The sequence below is a fragment of the Carassius carassius genome, chromosome 2 (assembly GCF_963082965.1).
Source record: "Carassius carassius chromosome 2, fCarCar2.1, whole genome shotgun sequence".
Lineage (NCBI taxonomy): Eukaryota > Metazoa > Chordata > Actinopteri > Cypriniformes > Cyprinidae > Carassius > Carassius carassius.
The window spans coordinates 20,163,630-20,184,472 of record NC_081756.1 but is presented as its reverse complement, the minus strand read 5'-3'; the positions used below and the strand labels follow the sequence as shown (position 1 = coordinate 20,184,472).

The 20,843-nt window shown below is 36.8% G+C and overlaps 1 protein-coding gene across 3 annotated transcripts in view; it reads right to left on the bottom strand.

Moving 5' to 3' along the window:
* Positions 1-20,843, bottom strand: part of LOC132105883 (D-glucuronyl C5-epimerase B-like) — a 69,890-nt gene that overhangs the window by 27,554 nt on the left and 21,493 nt on the right. The gene's annotated exons all lie outside the window — the stretch shown is intronic.

Below are 20,843 nucleotides of genomic sequence, written 5' to 3'. Positions count from 1 at the left end.
CAAGTAAAAGTACCATTACATTAATGTAATTTTACTTAAGTACAAGTAAAAGTACCAGTCTAAAAATCTACTCAAGTAAAAGTAAAAAGTTGCTCATTTAAAATTTACTCAGAGTAAAAATTACTTAGTTACATTTTAACAGTGGGAGGGAGTCAAAATGGGACAGGCCAAGGGTGTCAAACTCAGTTCCTGGAGGGCCACAGTCCTGCACAGTTTAGATATAACCCTAATTAAACACACCTGATCCAGCTAATCTAATCATTTAGGTTTATTTGAAAACTACATGATATGTGTGCTGGAGCAGGGTTAGAACTAAACTCTGCAGGGCTACGGCCCTCCAGGAACTGAGTTTGACACCCCTGGGATAGGTCTATTAGTCTCAAACTAGTTGTTTTTAATTAAAGGAATCAGTTATTTAGAATAATAAAACATTTGGGCTGTTACCAGGCAAATCAGTATCAACAAACTCATCTTTTAATGCAGAGGAAATGCAGAAGATTCATTGGAAGTGGCATTTAGATGTATTACACTGTTTAGTGCAGGACAAGAATGCATTTAACCTGCAGTTACAAATGCATGAATAATGTTTTGATATACAAGACATAAAATGTTGAATACTCAGTTGAAATGATAAGAAATTAATTATTTAAAAAAATCAAAAGATACTTTAAATGTGAAATTAAAATGGCCAGTATGTGTCAGCAAGTCACTGTTAATAAGTGAGTCATTGCGATTGAACCGAATCATTTAAACGGTTGATTCATTCAGGAACGAAACACTGTCACGTTGCTCAGAGACGCAAAACTGTGCTTTGGTGGCTGTGTTTGGAATTATTTTCTGTTGTAGAAATAGAGCTAAAAAAGGCAATATGGTGTCTAAAATGCAAGTCTCTTAATTAACTTGTTTACTGAACTGTTATATATATGTATGTATATATTCATGATGATTTTTTGAGGAAAAGATGGCATTCTTTGTGTGATTTTGATTTAATATATGAAATTATATAAATATGTGAATTTTCTGCCCCTATATCTTCAATTTTGTGATCATTCTAAATGCATTTTAGGAGACTGAATCACACAGTGAAAGAACGCACTATAAATGCGCGCACATTATTAAAACAAAAATAGCACACTCCTCACCACAGTCTTTTTGGCTAATTTGTGCAAAACCTCTTGCTAAAATGTCAAAGCTTCATTTTAACCACCAATGCAACGATGCAATTATTTAGCTTACCTCTACATTCTTGCGAATGGTTGATGTCTTGTCGAGATTTTATAAGCTGCTAGTTTGGTCTTCCTAGGCAAGTACAGCTTACACTGCATAATAGAGCATACATATGGCCATGGGTTCACTTCATTTCCTTCGAGTTAAACTTCAGAATATGACGGGGTTTCGTTTTCAGCGGTGTCTGCACCACTAACGCCTGTTTTGTCCGTCTGCATCTTTCTTGTGATTTTAGTGCCAGTTTGCCCTCCTGCCCATTATTTACTGCCGTAGTTTCCAGGGAGCGATTTATTTTTTTATTTTTATTTTTTTTTAATCAGTAATTAATGTGTTTTAAAATGTAGCGAAGTACAATACTTCAAACTAAATATACTTAAGTAAAAGTAAAATTACAGATTAAAAAAATTACTTTAAAAAGTATTAGTACACAAAAAAGCTACTCAATTACAGTAACGCGAGTAAATGTAATTCGTTACTTTCCACCTCTGATATACAGTGCTAATCGCCATGCATTCTCAGAATCACAAATACTTGACACATCTTTGCAGACATCACCTACAAGGACGAGTTCACTAAAATATTTCTTGCGTAAATCTCTATACAAAGGACAAACATACAAAAAGTGCTTCTCGTCTTCGATCCCAGAAATGTTTGTTAAATTACAATAATGACAGATTCTTTCTGCAACTGGTGTATTACTCCATCTGTCCGTTTCTATAGCTAACTGATGGCTTGAACATCTGAACAAGAATAATGATCGTACCAGTTGTATATTGTACACAGACGTAATGTAGCACTCTTGTATTAACAAAGACTTGCATTGTGAATATATGTTTAGTTTATTTTCTAAAACTGATGGATACCATGCCTCATGTGCTTTTTCTTTCAATCTTTGATTTAGAACAGCTGTAAATGTTCTTATATCACCTACACTTTGAGCCTCCCAAGTAGATGAGAAGCCGTAAAAATTCAATAATACTCTAATATTCGTTTCCCAAGTTTTTCTACCTACTTTTTCTAATTCTAAAAGCATATTATAGCATTTTCTTGGACAACGATGATCAGGCATTAACACTAATTTTATCCAATACATAGGCCTAATACATCTTTTCATATAGGATGTAGACAAAGCAAATCTTCCCAGATCACCCAAAACAGCTACATTAATAATTCATTACATTTATATAGCGCTTTTCTAGGCACTCAAAGCGCTTTACATAGTCTGGGGGTATGTCCTCATCCACCACCATTACTTGCACTTGTGCTGACACCCAGAAGTTTTTTACAAAAAGACACTTGAACATTCTCAATACATTCAACTAGTTCGAAGCCCATATTTCACAACCATAATACAGTATAGATGCAACCATGTGATCAAACAAAAACAGAGCTTGCGTGAAGCTAATTTTTTGTTTACAGACAAACTTTAACAAGGAAAACATTGCTTTCTTGCCTTGGCTTGCTAAATGCTGATGGGTTTTCCACCATGACAATTTTGGTGTAAACCACATACCAAAATACTTTTAACAATTAACTACGTCGATCTGTTCATCAGCAAAATACCATTTTTCATTTTTGTTCAAATGTCCCCTTCTTCTGAATTTTTGTTTTACTCAAGTTCACTCTCATACCATAAAACTTACAGATTTTTCCAGCTGTTCAATCTGTCTCTGTAGCCCTCCAATTGTATCTGCTACAGTGGCCATATCATCAGCATACAACAATGTTTGCACTTCTGTCATCATTTCAATCTGAATACCTTTACAGTTTTTCTTTAGCATTGTTATGTATTCATTTAGAAAAAGAACAAACAAAAAAGGGCTCACCATGCAACCCTGTCTCACCCCAATGGTACAATCAAAATATTCTGTTAAACCTTCATTTCCTTTCACACATGACTTAAGTTTAGAATACATAGATTTTAAGACATTAAATACTTTCCCACCAGTACCATTCTTAATGAGAATAAAATACAAAAGCGAATGTTGAACACTATCGAAAGCTTTAGAGAAATCAATAAATATACAATACATCTTTCCTTTTTGCTTTGTAATATATTTCTGAACCATTGACTGTAAAGTAAAAATATTATCTATTGTGGAATAACCAGACCTGTACCCTGCTTGTTCTTCAAAGAGTTTATTATTCATTTCTGCATTGTACACTAACCTCATATTCAGGATCTTTGTAAAAATTTTACCTAGTACGTTAAGCAGTGAGATTCCTCTGTAGTTCTCCACATCATTTTTATCACCATTCTCATATAGAGGACAAATCACAGATTCACACCAGGACTCTGGGAAATATCCTGTTTCTAATATTTTGTTATATAAAGAAAGCATTATGGGACATAGTGTGTGTAGAGATGCTTTTATCATTTCAATTATAATACCATCCGGTCCAAGGGCTTTTCCATTACTCATTGTAGTGTTGTCACGGAACCAAAATTTCAGTATTCGGTACCGATACCAGTGAAAATCCACGGTTCTCGGTACCAATTTCGGTACCAAAGCAAAACACAAAAATATGCTAATTAAAAAAAAAATAACTTTTTATCACTAAAAATAAAACCAATGCCATTCTTTATACTTATTTACAATTGTGTTTAAAGTTCTTCTACAAGTAATATAATTATGAAAAACAGTAAACAAGTTTCACCCAAATTTAATTTGTGAAATTTAAACACATTTTATTTTTTGTTAAATAAAGGGGATTTGCTATTAAAATTAAAACATGGAAGAAATATTGTGTGATTAATTTTTAATTAACAGTAGTAGCAGTATCACATACATTTTACAAAATAATAGTAATATTTCTAGCACAATGCCTTTATGTAAAAATGAATTTGTAATGAATGCATATTTGTCATTTATCTGAACTTAAGACTGGTGGTGATGCTTAAGATATTTTTGTTCATTGAGGGTTTCTGTAAAAAAAAAATAGTAATAGATCATAATAATTATTATTAAAAGATAATAATACTACTAATTCTACTACCATACTAACAATATATCTGTACAATGCACTATGGATTGATGAGCTGCTGGGTTCATGAATATTAATCACGTTGTCTGCGTTCGGTCAAACTGATTTGCTGAAATCAAAACAGGGACGGTAAAAGATGAGCGCCAGCCAATGAAATTGACATTTGCGCATTAGCTCCGCCCACTACCAGAGAAACCATCATATCTTCTGCTTGTTCGAAAATATGAATAATTCTAAATGAACTACATTATTTGGACAGGAGAAGACAAAAAAAGAATATAGTTTACACAGGGTTTCCCCTACCATTATATAGGGGGGGCGCCCCGCCCCCCTAACGGCTCGCCCCGCCCCCCTTGAAGGTCAAGTAAATTTGATTTGATTTTCTTTATAGCGCCAGATTACAATTTATTTTATTAAACAAACTAAATAGCCCTTAAGTAATATGTTATTTATCTTATTTCCACGATGGTAGGCCTATGTCTTTTCTGTCTGTTTTTGCGCGTTTACAGTTATCCGAGTTAGTTCGCACGCGCGCTCACTCACACACGCGCGCTCACTCACACACAAACAAACAAATAAACACTTGCGTCACATACAGATGAGCACTAGCGGACAGCGCGGCGGGAAATATGTCGCATCAGCCAGATTTAAACCAGACAAAAATATTTGCGTTTTTTAAAGATGGCAACACTCGCTCTACTGCGAGTAGCAGTCCAAGTCTAAGTGCTGCGCATCCTGCTGCCCCTGACAATCATCAAAAGTCCAGTCATCATCACCGGATGACAGGTTTTGACCCAGCTTGGCTGTCAGAGGGGAAATACTCCCCTTGGCTGTACAAGACTGATCTTGGTAAGTAACTAACTAAATACATACATACATATAAATGTGACAGCAGGGTTCTCATCTAACACATGACTTGCCAATTAACTTATTCATAATATATTGTGGTAATACATGATGGGTAACTGAAACCTGTAATTTCATTAACAATAAAATTTATATTAATGAATTACATGCCGCTTGCTATTTACATTTGTGTGTTTAAAATGTTTTTAGTCAGGACATTGTAAATCTGCTGATTAAATAAGACAAGAGATATTTAATACGCTTTGCAGGCCGCTCTGTGTTGTAATGTATGGGAATGTCCTGCGCACGTGATGACGTTCAGAACAGCGCGCGTTCACAGCAGTGCTGCGTCTGACAGGATTATTCTCTCCAATATGCTGCATCATAGAAAAGAAAACTTCTAAAAAAAAAGCCCAGTTAAAATCTGTTTATCATATAAATGTATTAACTAACATTATTACATGGCTTGGTTGAATTCCAATATAGAATGCGGTCTGTTATTTCTTGATAACAGACCGCTGCGAAGTATAACACACCGTTGCCATGAAAAACAGAGCGTTGCTATGGACACGGAACGGACTATTTTCTTTAGCGGAAGCAATACAATCATTTTTAAATCAATAAACTCCTTTTTAAATCAATCATTTGTGTCAAATTATTTTTTTATTTTGTAGGTGGCCATGTAATAAGGGGGATAATGTACTGTATAGCGAGGCGGTTGTTATAGAGATGTCGGGGTTGTTATTTGCTATAACAGCTGCGTTGCTATACATATCCCTTACTTAACGAACAATGAATGAGTATTTATAAATCTTTTTTTAGTTGTTAGTTAAAAAATAAAACTATTTAAGCTCTGGTCCATTAATATTTACAAATACTTCTATAAATTTAACAAAGGTTATTTGCAAAAGTCAATTTTAAAAATATTTAAATACGTTTAATTTATTTTTTTTAAAGAGATATCTTATGTTACCATTTTTTAACGTTTACGAAGCTACGCTCCCAGACAACCAATTTATGAGATAGATAGATAGATAGATAGATAGATAGATAGATAGATAGATAGATAGATAGATAGATAGATAGATAGATAGATAGATAGATAGATAGATAGATAGATAGATAGATAGATAGATAGATAGATAGCACATAAAGAATGAAAATGAAATTATTTCTTTTTGGTTTTAGGAATGTTCTGTCGAATATGTAGACAGCATAAACAAGCGGTTGTGAGAGGAAACCAGACCCGGCCATTTATAGAGTCTCCCTGCCAGTCCTACAGAAAGGACAAACTTGACAAACATATGGCATCTGAGCATCACAGAACAGCCTGTCAGCGCCAGTCAAGTTTGATAGCAGGTAATTTTATTTTATTATGATTCGATCAATAATATGTTTGATTCTTTATTACAAATGATGCATATAATTTCAGGCAACACTGTCCTTGCATCATTTGAGCCCACAGTTGTCCTGGAACATGAAGCTGTGGTGGGGGCATTCAAGTGCTTGTACTGGCTAATAAAGCATGAAATAGCCCACCACACCAACTATCCAGCCTTGCTGCAACTAGCTAATCTGTTGGGCTGCACCTATTTTGACAAGCTCAATGTAAGTTTCTTTTGTAAATGTTTACCATATTTCTTATTTGTCTTATGTGATCCCTATATGGACAAGTAATTGGACGTTTCTTACATAAAATTAGTTAAAGAATTCATACTGCATTTACTTGTCAAACATCTTTTCACTTTTTTAGATTGGCAAAAGCACCAACTATAGATCACACAGAATAATTGATGAAATGCTTGAAATTCTGGCAAATGTCATTGAAAAGCCAATATTGAGAGATATTTCTCAGTCACGAGCCATAGGCTTGGAGATTGATGAGACCACAGATGCATCTGTGTGCAGACAGCTTGACATTCATGTGAGGTAGATCTACTCAAAGTGTAACAACATTTCATTGACCAATAAAATTTAAATAACAGATCATTGAAAAGTAAAAAATGTATAATTTTTTACATATAGATACTTGGACAATGCGGGTAAGGTCTTCTGCCAATTCCTGGATCTGATTTGCCTTACTGACGGGAAAGCAGATTCAATAGTGGCAGCACTAAAAAATATTGTTCACACGAAGGGCATACCGACACACCTAATCTTTGGCCTTGGAACCGATGGTGCTGCTGTAATGACAGATGTCACCTTCTTTTTATAAATAATTAAACTGTTTTCAATGTTTTGTTCCTTGTTAAATTAATAAACAAATGTATTTAATAGGAAGACAAAATGGAGTAGCAAAACAGTTATCAGAGGAATGGCCACAGCTCCTAAGTGTCCACTGTGCTGCACATAGGCTAGCTCTAGCCTGTAAGGATGCATCTGAAGAGGTGCCTTACATGGCTACATTTAGAGACCATTTGGAACAGTTACACCTGTACTTCAGAAACAGTGCAAACCGCTCTGCTTCTCTGAAAGCCGCTGCAGAGATTCTCGGTGTGTGTGAGCTGAAAGTGAAGGTAAATAAGTTATGCCTAAAAGAAAATGACATATGAATACTTTACTTGCATTTATATTCATTTTTTAAACTGTTTTTTTTTTCTGTCATTGACTAGCAAGTAAAGGACACACGGTGGCTCTCCCAACATGAAGCAGTAAAAAACCTCCTAAGGAACATAACTGCTGTACTGGGTGCCTTGGCAGACGAAGTAGAGACCCGCAAATGTCCTACTGCTAAGGGACTTTATTCATTCCTTGCCACCTATCGCTTCATTGCCGCCCTTCATCTGCAAGCTGATGTGCTCCCTCACCTGGCACGCCTCTCTAAGCTCTTTCAAAAGGAGGATGTCATGTTCCTGGCAATCAAAGAGCAGGTAATTTAAATAACTCAGCTCAATGTTTTATCTTATTTATTTATTTTTATTTATAGGGTACCACAATTATTCTTTATGCTTAAGTCAATATGCTTATTTTTTCCAGGTACCAGTCACCCTGGCCTTAATAAAGGGCATAAAAGATTCTGGTGGTCATCAACCTGGCTCACACCTGAGTAAGTTGACCCAAAATTTGGAAGACCCTTCAGGACTGGTTGCATTCTGCATCTCTGCTGAACAGGAAAGAGGGAGAAGAGGGGGTAATGCAGGAGACAGACAGCAGTACTGGCAACGATTTCAATCACAGGTTATGATTATGTGGCTTTTGTCTGACTTTATTGATCTAAATTAAATATAGCTGCTGCACAGTTTTATTTATCCTAATAGTTTTCTAACATGTTTCATGTGTTTGATTAGGTGATGGATCCATATTTGGATGGCCTCATTGCCCATCTCGAGAGACGTTTCTGTGAGGTTGGAGTTGTGGCTGCATTTGGAATACTCGGTCCACAAGCAGCTACACTCCCTGATGACACTGCACACACAAAACTGAGGATACTGGTAGAGAAGTTTTGTTCCTGTGTCGATTTTGGAACAGTCCTTGAAGAATGGGCTTCTTTCAAGGAGCAAGTGGTCTCAGGTCCACTTAAGGTAACTTACAAATGTGACATTTTTACATGACATTATCTTGAACACTACACTGTGTTACTGATGTCATTTTGAACCTTTTTTTAGAACAAGACACAGCTGGCAATATTGTCTGAACTGTCTTCAAAATATGAGGAGTTTGGTGCCCTGTACCCAACAATGAGCCTGCTGGCTTCTATTGCTCTGACGGTCCCAGTCAGTAGTGTAAACTGTGAAAGGGACTTTTCAACCATGAACAGGGTAATACAAACTTTTCACAATAGGATTTGCTGCTTTTAGCTATATGTAAAGCTATCACATTTAACAGTTAATGCATTTGCAGGTCAAGACAAACATCCGCAATAGGCTGCAAGGAGACCATCTTGCAGCATGCATGCGGATCTCAATAAATGGGCCAGACATTTCTGACTTCCCATATCAAGAGGCTCTGGAAATGTTCTTCCAGAAGCCCAGAAAGATACACTGCAGTGACAAAAGCTGCACACTTTGTGGATAAATTACATAAAAATAAATCTTCCAATTTTTAGTTTAATGTAATTCAAATAATTGTTCAGTTAATATATTCACTGCTGCCATTAAAAGAAACAAATGAACACCATGATTCCTTTAAGTGTTTGATTTCCAACCCCCCCCCGCTCCCCCCCCACGCACCCCCCCCCCCGCTCCCCCCCCCCCCAAAGCTGTAAACCTAGGGGAAACACTGTTACATGTAGCATGTCGATTCAGCGTGGTAAGACTCTCGCTCTCTCTCTTTGCATGTGTGAGAAACAGAGCTATCAGCATAGCGACGGCGAGTCGTGCTCCTTCACACAGAGTTTACAGTTCGGCAAATACCATAGACAGTAAAAGAGGCAAATACAGGTGTACTGTGCGTCCACTGAGATGAAATGAAAAGTACAGATCGCTTGATGGAGAGAGAACTCTGAAGCGCTCAGTTAGTGTTCAGCGAGTGAAAATATATCTGCGCCAATCTTACACACACACACTGTCGAGTAAAATCTAAGAATTTATTAGCCAATGGCTAACAATAGACATAATTTACTCGCCCTGAGTAAAATTTATTCACATATGCGAGTGATTTACTCGCAATGTAGAGGCTGTTTTGACGGTTTTCCGTGAATACCTTTAAATTGACACTGGTTTTACTCAAATGAAACGGTAAAATGCTTGTGAAGTGACTCAGAACAGTTCTGGTGATGTTGTATGTCCTCATTATTGCAAGCATCATGCGCTTCAGTCTATGTAAACAAACCATTCATTCATTCACACAGAGACACGCAGAACATGCAGGATGCAGATTTCAACCAACTTTTGCGGCTTAACATTTACAGATACTGGTCCATATGGAGATTTGATTTGATTAATTTATGCTAACTTTGACAAATTCTGTGACTGTCCATATTAAAATGTAAGTTTCATTTTCATGACTGGATTTTGAGATTCCGTCCGCGTTTTCTGCATCGCGGAAATCATAGCGCTGTATGCATCCAGAACCGGGTTTGAACGGGTCCTCGGTACCACCGGTACTTACAGAAACCTGGTACCGTGACATTTTCATTTTTTTAGTACCGACTTGGTACTGAAGTACCGGGTCTTTTGACAACACTAACTCATTGACATTATAGCTTTAAAGACCTCATTATACATAATATTACTGTCCAAAATTTCATCCCGATTAAAAACTGTAGTATCATGATTATTTAAACAGTCCGTAACAAAGATTTCAAAATAACAACTGAATAAAATATTCTAACCACTTAAAGTGTTCAATGTTATTCGATTGTTTGCCGGCCCCTCTAAAGCTCTGAATTTTCTTCCACAGTTGTTGTGTTTTCATGTCACCCTGCAACATATTACCTAAATTATTGTAATTTTACTGTTTTTTCTTTCTATCACATAATTTTTTAAAATATACTTCTCTCAGCAATATAACTCTTCAGATTTCTCTCATTACTTATTCTTCTAAAAAGATTTAGTGCCGTATATTTAGCATATTTCTGGCGTGAACAATCTTCGTCCCACCATTGTGGTTGGTTACTTTTAAATGTAGATTTTTTAATCAAAGATTTGCCTGCCTCATGTAGACAATCTTTCAGGATTTTAGATGCTATATTAGTGTTTTCTTCCACTGCTTTCCCAAGCTCACATATAAAGTTATTATTGAATAAACAAGATAACCTTTGTACAAACTCCCTCTCGCCATTTATTCCCCATTTAAATCTTATCCAGGGATTTACATTAACATCTGTCTTCGTTTTTATTCTTGATTCAACACTATTTATCCGCGTTGTTCTCTCCGGCCTAAACGCTGCATCTACGACACTACGCTTGCCTCTCACGGGACCGGGATTTTCCTCTACATCGCCCGCTAAAATTAAGATTAAACATTCAGTCTTACAGTACTACAGTAAGTGGTATATAATGTGATGTACTGAAAAGTAGCTAAATAAACCAGCAGACAATGCAATTACAGAAAATAATGTTATTTTAACAACAAATTATTATACACAGCAACAACCCATCTGTACATAAAAAAACAGCTCTTAATCTATAACTAACTAATTGCGGCATAATGATATTGTAATATACTAGCAAAGACCCCAAAGTTAGGCAAAGGTAAATAATGTTAAGCTGTTATTAGTACCGAGTCTATGAAACAAAATAATTTTATTACAAAACAATATATACGAGGAAAGTTTTTTTTGAAAACTATTTATACTACTTATTGCAAATAGTGGCAGTTATCTGCACCTCGGTATTATAATACATTATAAAACAGTTTGCAGTAATAACATGTTGAGTGTAAATTATAATTTTAATTCAAATACTTAAATGGATGCCACCTTATTGGGACAATAAATCCCACTCTAAGCCTACCCGATACTTTATTAACCTTTTGATTATTTCCTTAACTTTCATTGAAAATAAATGCTTTTCTGATGTGATTTGAAATTTAAAATGGAAGAGAAAAGATTGCCTAAAGCTGGATTCGAACCAGGGTCGATCGCATTAAAATGAGAAAATCACAAGTTTTACCATCTGCACCACAGGAGCTAACACAAGTCACCTGTCTTTTGTAGTGTTCACTAGCCGATACATATTTTCATCCAAAATTTCTTTAAATTGTGTTCCGAAGACAAACTGAGCTTTTACAGGTTTGGAACGACATGAGGCTAAGTGATTAATGACTAAATTTTTATTTTGGGGTGGAGTAACCCTTTAACACCAGCTAAGCCTGGTTATTGGTTGCTCATTGATTTGATGGCATATCCCATTCCTGGCAAACATCTGTTTGCAAACAGCTTTAACAAAGGAGGTTATCCAAGTTATTCAAACCACCGATTAAATGTACTATTAAGTCTCATCTGATGGTGTTGGGGGTTGTTTGAGTTGACTGTTTGGTCAGACGAATGGCAAAGGCAGCACTGTTGTAGGATGTTAAGATGAGATCAACTCCAAGCTATAGGCAGTTATTCATGAATGAAATCTGTGAATGCAAATAAAACTGGCACAGCACATTTGGCCTAGGCATCAAGTACACTTTCACGTCAAGAAACACTGACTTACAGGCTTCAAATAGACTATAAATGATGGAAAAGAAACAAATACATATTAGTAATTGCATTCATGATGAATTTACAGGCTTGTCGACAGCCCAGTCGGTTATGTAGTGACGATCCATCAGCTGCAGTGTTTGGAGAGTGACTGCAACTCTTCACCCCACAATTAATCTGCACCATAACAGTCTTCCAGCACTCGAGGAGAGGCTTGTTCATTTATAAACTGCAGTAAATCACACTGTAAAGAGGGTATTGATCATCTTTTATAAAATAAAAATATAGACGAAGCACTTAAATCAGATATTTGCTAGTTTATAACATTCTGTGGGATACAAGCCGCATTGACAAGGCTCCCATATATGACAATGTAACAATGTTATGGTGTACAAAAATAATAGGTACAGTAAACCAGGATAACTTTTAAAGCTCTTCTTGGCTTCATTGCACGTCTGCTTAATAAAAAAAATCACAGAGGCTGATCTTCAGGATGCCTGTCCTGGAGTCACGGCAGTAAATCTGAGCATGTCAGTGCTAGTTAACACCTCATTTACGTGTGGCTGTCTGCAGGGCATTGTCAGCCGTTACTATTAAAAGCCTCTTCTTCTCACCCAAATCACAGAAGCTCAAAGATGAAATCCCAGCAATTTAGTAATTCCTTCAGGTCATACTGTCATGGACTAGAAAAGAAAGAGGGTTGCGGACAAAAGAAGTGTGACATTAAACAGTCTTTTTCAAATCACCATAGTGGCCATCAAGTATATGAATGAGAACTTGAGCAAAGCTCACAATGCCGGTTCACTTTTTCCTCAAGCTTCTGAAAGTAATCGCTTAAATAGGATCATATTTAATGAACTCATGTGCATTGATCAAGGTTTAAAAATGTATTCACGTTTTTGGGGTGAACTATTCCATAAGAGGTCATGCACGACTCCCACACAGTCCCTACTATTTCATCTATACACAAATGTGTTTATCATTCATGTTGGTCAAGATATGGAGGGGGAATAACAGCCAAAGTGAATGATGCATTTAAGTACAGGTTGTCCACCCTGCCTATGGTGTGTTTAATGTTCACCATACACCAAATAAGGATGTACTTTAGCTAAAAGCCCCAGAGGGTTAGTTAACATTCAGAGCACATGCCTAACACTTGAGAGAGAGACGGAGAGAGGGAGAGAGAGAGAGAGAGAAAGAGAGAGAGAGAGAGAGAGAGAGAGAGAGAGATGCATTCCTCTTGTTAACGTGGCAGCTCCTTCAGGACACTTCTCGCTAGAATTCGTGTATGAACTGAGGTCCTTCTAAACCCTACGTCCATCACATGTCTTCATGCACACACACACATACACACTCTTATGAATGGAGGCAATTAAAAAGCTAATCGAATTAGTCTGAAACAAATCTCAAAAGAAGAGATTGGAGTTCCAAAACTAAAGGGAAAACATCAACACAGTTCCCACTGAAATATGTGGGTAATTTCCCAACCGTAGCATTGGGCTCAATCAATGGCTCTCACACCCTTATCAGACATAGATGGAGAGAATGAATATGAAAACAACACCCACACACATCTACTCTACAAAAGCAACTGTGCCCTTCTTGAGAACAAGGACATATCCAGAAGTCCATGTCGGGTACGCTCACAATGTGTGCAGAAGTGTGGAATCCATTAAGAGCGAGAGTAACGAGAGTCAGCACATGGCCACATTCACAGGATATAATCTCACACTTCATCTGCCCAGCTCTACATTTCGAGAGTAATGGAGGTTTCAGCTTCGTATGATAGAAAGAATGAAAATGGGGAAGGTGTGAGAGCGGCGGAAAGAAGCCGACAGAAGAGCGGCGGATAAAATATGGCCAGTTATCAGATGTGCACTTGAAAGCACCCCATTCTTAACTTGGGCTGGCAGATTCAGTGCCTGTGAGGATGGATTGGACAAGAACATCTTAATATCAGATTCAGAGGATTCTAGAAGCGCACAGGCTTGTGTTCAAATAGAAAAACAGAACAGACACGGTCAAAAACAGTCAGAATCCGACCTCTCCATGAAGATTGCGAAAAAATTATTTATTTTGTCTGGCCCCATGTATACCATGGACAACATTAAAAACACTGAGAGAGCCAAACAACAGCAACAAAAGCAACATCAAGCATCTCAAAAAAAGAGAAAAACCTCTTTGTTTGACCCTGTGGACACATATCCAGGGCCCCAACACTTTATTGTGGCCGTGTGACCCTGCAGCCCCTCCTCCAGTCAGACCCTCACCGTCACAGTGGATTATGGGAACAAAGAGATGTTGGGAGTTTGAGTGTCGCAGTAGGGGAGATGTGTGGGGCCTGTCAGTCTCTCAGGGATATGGTGCTCATCTGTAAAATTCCTATGACTCTTGAAGCAGCTTTGCATACATTCTCCCGATATCGCTACACTGCCTCTTGGGATTCTCAGTCTCATCTCATAGTCTTACTCAGGGGCCAAGTTTAAGTTTTTGACCCACATGGTACGGTGGGTAACTGGCAATGAAATGTTTCTTACCAGCCATGAAACTGTCTTTTGCATTGCTAAATTAACAATATACATTATTACTTTCAATCAGTCCGATTCTGTTTCAAATAAATTAATAGTTGTATTCAGCAAGGACGCATTAAATTGATCAAAAGTGACTGTAAATACATTTATAATGTTTTTAAAAAAAAAAAAAAAAAAAAAAAAAAAAAAAAAAAAAACTTGAGGACACTATTCATCAAATAATCCTTAATGCATCACAAAAATATTAAGCAGCCCAACAGTTTTCAACATTTAAGACAATAATAAGTAGTGGTTGACCGATATTGTTTTTTTGACAGCTGATGCCGATATCTTGGAAAGCAGGGGGCTGATAGGCTATATATACATACACATATATATATATATATATATATATATATATATATATATATATATATATATATATATACACATACATACATACATACACATACAGTACAGACCAAAAGTTTGGAAACATTACTATTTTTAATGTTTTTGAAAGAAGTTTCTTCTGCTCATCAAGCCTGCATTTATTTGATCAAAAATACAGAAAAAAAATGTAATATTGTGATATATTATTACAATTTAAAATAATTGTTTTCAAATTTATTATACTTTAAATTATCATTTATTTGTGTGATGCAAAGCTGAATTCTTAGGATCATTATCACATGATCCTTTAGAAATCATTCTAATATGATGATTCATTATCAAAGTTGGAAACAGTTCTGCTGCTTAATATTTTTTCAGAACATGTGATACTTTTTAGGATACTTTGATGAATAAAAAGTAAAAGAAAAAAAAAAGCTATGTTTTTAAAATATAAATATTTTGTAATAACAATATACACTACTGGTCAGTAATTTGGGGTCAGTAATTTTTTCTTTCTTTCTTTTTTTAAAATAAAATCAATACTTTTATTCAGCAAGGATATGTTAAATTGATAAAAAGTGATAGTAAAGAAAATATATTATTAGAATATATATTATTAGAAAAAGAAATTTATTTTGAATAAATGCAGTTCTTTTTAACCTTTTATTCATCAAATATATTAGACAGCAGAACTGTTTCCAACGCTCATAATAAATCAGAATATTAGAATGATTTCTAAATGATCATGTGATAGACTGGATGTTACATGTGACACTGAAGGCTGGAGTAATGACTACATCTATTAAAAATACAGAAAAAACTGTAATATTGTGAAATATTGTCAGTTTAAATGATCTATTTGAATGTTTTAACATATAGGCTATATGTATTCATATATGTATATATATATAGAGGGTTTTCACGACGCGTCATCAACCCGGAAGTCGGCCATTTTGGAGGCACTGAACGTAAACAGTGCCATTGAACTGAATGGACTCGCAAATTTGGCTGATTATTGCTTCTGAAAAATGGTCAAGTTTTGGTCTGTACTCATTGGTCGCACCGAGAAAAAACATTTCTAGTTCTATAGACTGCCGAAAGTTAAAGAGAAGAGTGCAAAAAACTGATGAAAGATGGCGTTTGAGGTAGAGAGAGGCACAGCATCAGCCACATGTGTAAATGAAGCATTATCTATGGCTACATTTTTGATGTAAAATAGTTAACTATGGGTACATACACACTGTCAATCCAATTATCTTTGTATCCGTTTGGAATATTATCTAAAATGATGTCCACGCTGTATTGCAACTGTTCAGGTCCGATTTGTGTGTCCACGCAGCTCTTTGACAACACGGCAATGATGTTGCGTTGATGGAGGGGTATTGCATTTGCAATATAAATGTTTTCTTATTTAAATTTGACGCGTCTTTGCATTGACTTAACATTGAAATCACTCGCGCCTGACGCGCTATTGGCGTCCGGTCTGAACGCACCTTTCAGTGCGTGTCCTGTCCACTACAGCGGCAAAAGTCCGCTCAGTGCGCATGGCATCGCTGTAACGTCTCCGCTTTGGGGTGTGTCTGTTGCGAGTGTGTTTAATCTAAGGTTTTTTTTCAACACACGGACAGTGGTTAAGGAGGCTCTGGCCGCGCTGGACTAAGTTACTGCGTCTCGAGCTGCAGAACTGTAGGAGGCTGGTAAGTTACTGTTTGCACAACTCTTTTTCCGCGCCGGTTTCAAAATACTTTTCAAAAATAATAATTTTCTGCTCGTCCGGCACTTTGCAACAACACAGCCTTGTTTCGGCAGCGACTTTCAGCATGTTCCCTATAACAACGTCTGATGTTTACATTTTACGTGGCGTGAGAAAGTCACATAAACCACGCGAAAGAGCGTTCAGACTGGTGGATTTCCTGATATGTGATTTGAATAGGATATTAAACCACATATGGATGTATAGCTTGAAACGGATTTCATGTGCTTTTTTTTGGACTGACAATCTGAACGTAAGTTAGTCAATGTCGGGATATGAAATAAAAGTAAGGACTAGTTAGAGAAGCTAGCTCGTTCAGATCTTTACCACATATTACCTTAAGTTTGTCAAAATGTTGAGCTCTTTCCTGCTTTAAGTCCTTCTCTATATGATTTTGCAGCTTCCATGTGTTGTTCCCGTGGTTTAGACATCAGAAATTAGTGTAACAATGTGTTCAGTAGTACATAAACAGTGCAATCCATGCCGTTGTTTACATCCGAGTACCTCCAATATGGCCGCGCATCCGGGTAACTGACCAAATCGTGACGTAGGTGAAAACCCTCTATAATGCATACACTGTATTCGTGTGATCAAAGCTGAATTTTCAGCAACATTACTCCAGTCTTCAGTGTCACATGATCTTTCAGAAATCATTCTAATATGCTGCTTAAGAAACATTTGTGATTATTATCAATGTTGGAAACAGGTGTGCTGCTTGATATTTCTGAGCAAATAATTTTTTCACGATTCTCTTATGAATATTTGAAATGGTCCTTTTTGTCAGTTATTTAACACAATTTAACAGATTCTTCAATCGCACCATCTAGTGGTCTGTTATTGATATAACCACAACAGCTACACTGATAACGTAGCGCTCAAGCGGGTACTGTGAGTCATGTTGAGGTAACTAAAATATGTCAAATTAATACGTTGTGTTTAATTATTTACTTATCAGGCAAGTGGCCGCATGATAAGCGGGACAGTTATTCAGTGTAGTCTTTATCACCCTGCAGAGGTTTCTTTTGCAAAATAATCTGCTGACTCCCTCAGTTTTGGGAACCACTGGAGTAGGCGATTTGAGCTCTATTAGTTTGGTCTGTTACAATGCTCTGTGTTAGTGATGGGAAGTTTGGATCATTTTACTGACTCGGTCCTTTAAGTATCGTTCAGCAAAATGAACAAGTCGAGTCATTTCATTCATTTCCTTCATTTTAGCAAAAAGTAATTAAAATGTTACGTGTTACTTCCTTAACACATCTTTGACTTACGCAATCTTATCTGACAAGTTTTCGGGTTTGAGTCGTTTGTTCATCACGTGACAGCCCCATAAACTAAAGGGGTGCTCAACTTGAAGCAGCGCATACAGTGATCGATGTGCAGCTCTGCTTCCAAGTCGAACGCGCCTTAAACCTATGCTGTCTGAGCCGGAAAGAGAACTGATTAGTTCATCTATCGAGTCATTTGAGTCGTTCTTTTGTCACGTTATGTGACAGCATTGGATAGAGAAATTAATTTCCTTACAAACAGGTGCATAGTTATTATCATTATTATTATCATTATCATCATCATCATTATAATTATTATTTACTCTTACAGTTACGTGATGCATTTTTGGTCTCAAATTTTAGCTTTTTATATTTCTTACAGTATATAAATGTGTGAATTTCTGGTTCTTTTCCATAACACTGAATGTGGTAATAGAGGTAATAAAGAGTTGGTTATTATTATTATTATTAAATCTCTTTCCAGCTCAGACTGCATAGTTAAAGCTTACGGGGTTGTCATGTGATGAACGAACGACTCGAAAAACCCGAAGACTCGATAGATGAACTAATCAATTCTCTTTCCGGCTCAAACTGCATAGGTTAAAGCTTAAGCTTAATTCATGAATATATAACGGTATTCACGGTATAGCAAAATCCATATCATGGAACAACATAATACCAGTAGTCACTTTCATACCAGTATAGCGCCCACCCCTACTTAGCAGCTGCTTCATAAATGTTTATTTGCAGAGTCTCTCTGCCTAAAGATATCTAATGATTTCCAGTAGCTCTCCTTCTCACAACCTCCCCATCTCTCATTCATCCATTAGTCTCTTTCTGCAAGGCTTTATGGTAGACACTATAACTTAGTTTTTCATAACCAAGATCTCTCTTTCCTCTCATCACCTAATCTCGGAGCCCTGTGAGAGTTAGAAATGGTAAATTAGGAAGCTTCAAATAAGAAAAAGTGTGGCATAGAAAGCAATCGAAATGTATTTTCACTTTCATTTTTTGACATCTTGCACTAATGTCACCCAACCGCACCACACAACAGAAGCTAACCAATGCACATACTGTATTACCTTGTCAGCAGCAGCACTGTGAACTGAAGACCCGAGGCATTCTCCTGAAAGTTCTTGCAATGCACAAGTCCATCCAAATAACAGCCTCTCAGGAAGCTCTCCTGGAGTGCTCAAGTGCAGACGTGGCTCTCAGGAAGCTTAAAGGAAATTCACACCAAGAGCAAATGCCAATCACTGACAACTCTTGACGAATCAATAATTTTTCATAGACTTTTTATTTATGTTTCTGTAACTATGGGCTCTAGTTGTCCATGTAGACTTTTAGAAAATAATATTTCTGAAAGCACACTTTTCACACTAAAGCCAGTATGAAATGAAAATTTAGCAATTTTTTAAAGGCATCTCATTGTGAACAATTAATTTAAAAGACTTCCAGATTTCTCCCTGCTGACATATGCCAGACTCATTTAATCACTTAAACCCTTTCTTACAACCAATTGCAAGCTTGTATTCAGCCAGTCTGCCTCCATCTAATCAACAACCGATGGACAGAACCAAATGCCCACCCTATGTTTTTTCTTTTTTAGTAATCTGCATCACTTGGATATACATCACAATAAGGAACATAAGAGATGTTACTACTTCCATTTCATTGCAACTTTATTTCTTTCTACTAACAATGTCCAACAATGAACAAACATGCATCAAAGGGGGAATCCTAACAGATTTCGTATAGTGTCAAATATCCTTTCGGCAATAAAAAAAAAACCCTGCTGACTTTTCTCTTTTTAATCTTTTTACATAATCTAAAAAAACTGCAGTGGAAATGACAATACAACATCGAAAATGTGGGTCTGGGACAAGGTATAAAAAAAATAGAAATAACAAAAACAACACAAAAAGGGCAATTAGGCAAAAAAAATTAAAGTAGCAATGAAAGTAATGCATGGTTAAACAAGATTCCAAGACTAATGTGATCATCCTGTAAGTAAAAGAACAAAAGTTAAAATGTGTTAATAAAAATCAACCCCTGGGACATAAAATTGCCTTAAATTGAAGAAAATTTCATATACCAACTCTCTGAACGTTTATTCCTGACACATACATCTGCAGAAAAACCTGTAGCAAATTTAAGTTCTGTATGAACTTGACTGTAAGGACAGCCCAAGAGAGATTCTTATCACCAGAGTCACCAAAGCCCCCAAGCCCTGCAAATTAAAAAAGAAAGAAGTTGCTTTTTAAGACCAGGTAAGGTGCGATGCATTTCTCCTGATGCATAAACAGCCACAAATCTTACACATTAAACAGCTGCAGTGAGGCTGAGATTTCTAAGTTCTGCCTTAGGAGGATGCCTCAGCTCTCCTTCAAACCCAAGATGTGGAATCGCATGAAGAAAACAAATAGATGTTCGGTCAGGCGGCCGTGGGCTCATGCCTGACTACGGGGGTATGTGTGCGATTATTCACTGATGACGAGTTCAGACAGGCTAATGCTTCAGTGACGGCACCGAGCAGGCCCACTCGCAACCCACCAGCCCGAGCCGAGTGTTACTCATGGCAGCCTTCTGCCGATTACAGAGATACAAGCTCGAAAACACACAAAGGCACAGGTGCATCTTGCAACCTCTGACCCTCGTGTCAGTCCTGAGAGCGGGAGCGCGTATTCCGGCTGTCAGCGAAGAGATAAGCGCACATTCTCTGAACTTTGCTTATGAAAGGTACTTGCATGGAATATTTATTGACTGATGCTTGAAATCAAAAGCCTTTGAGG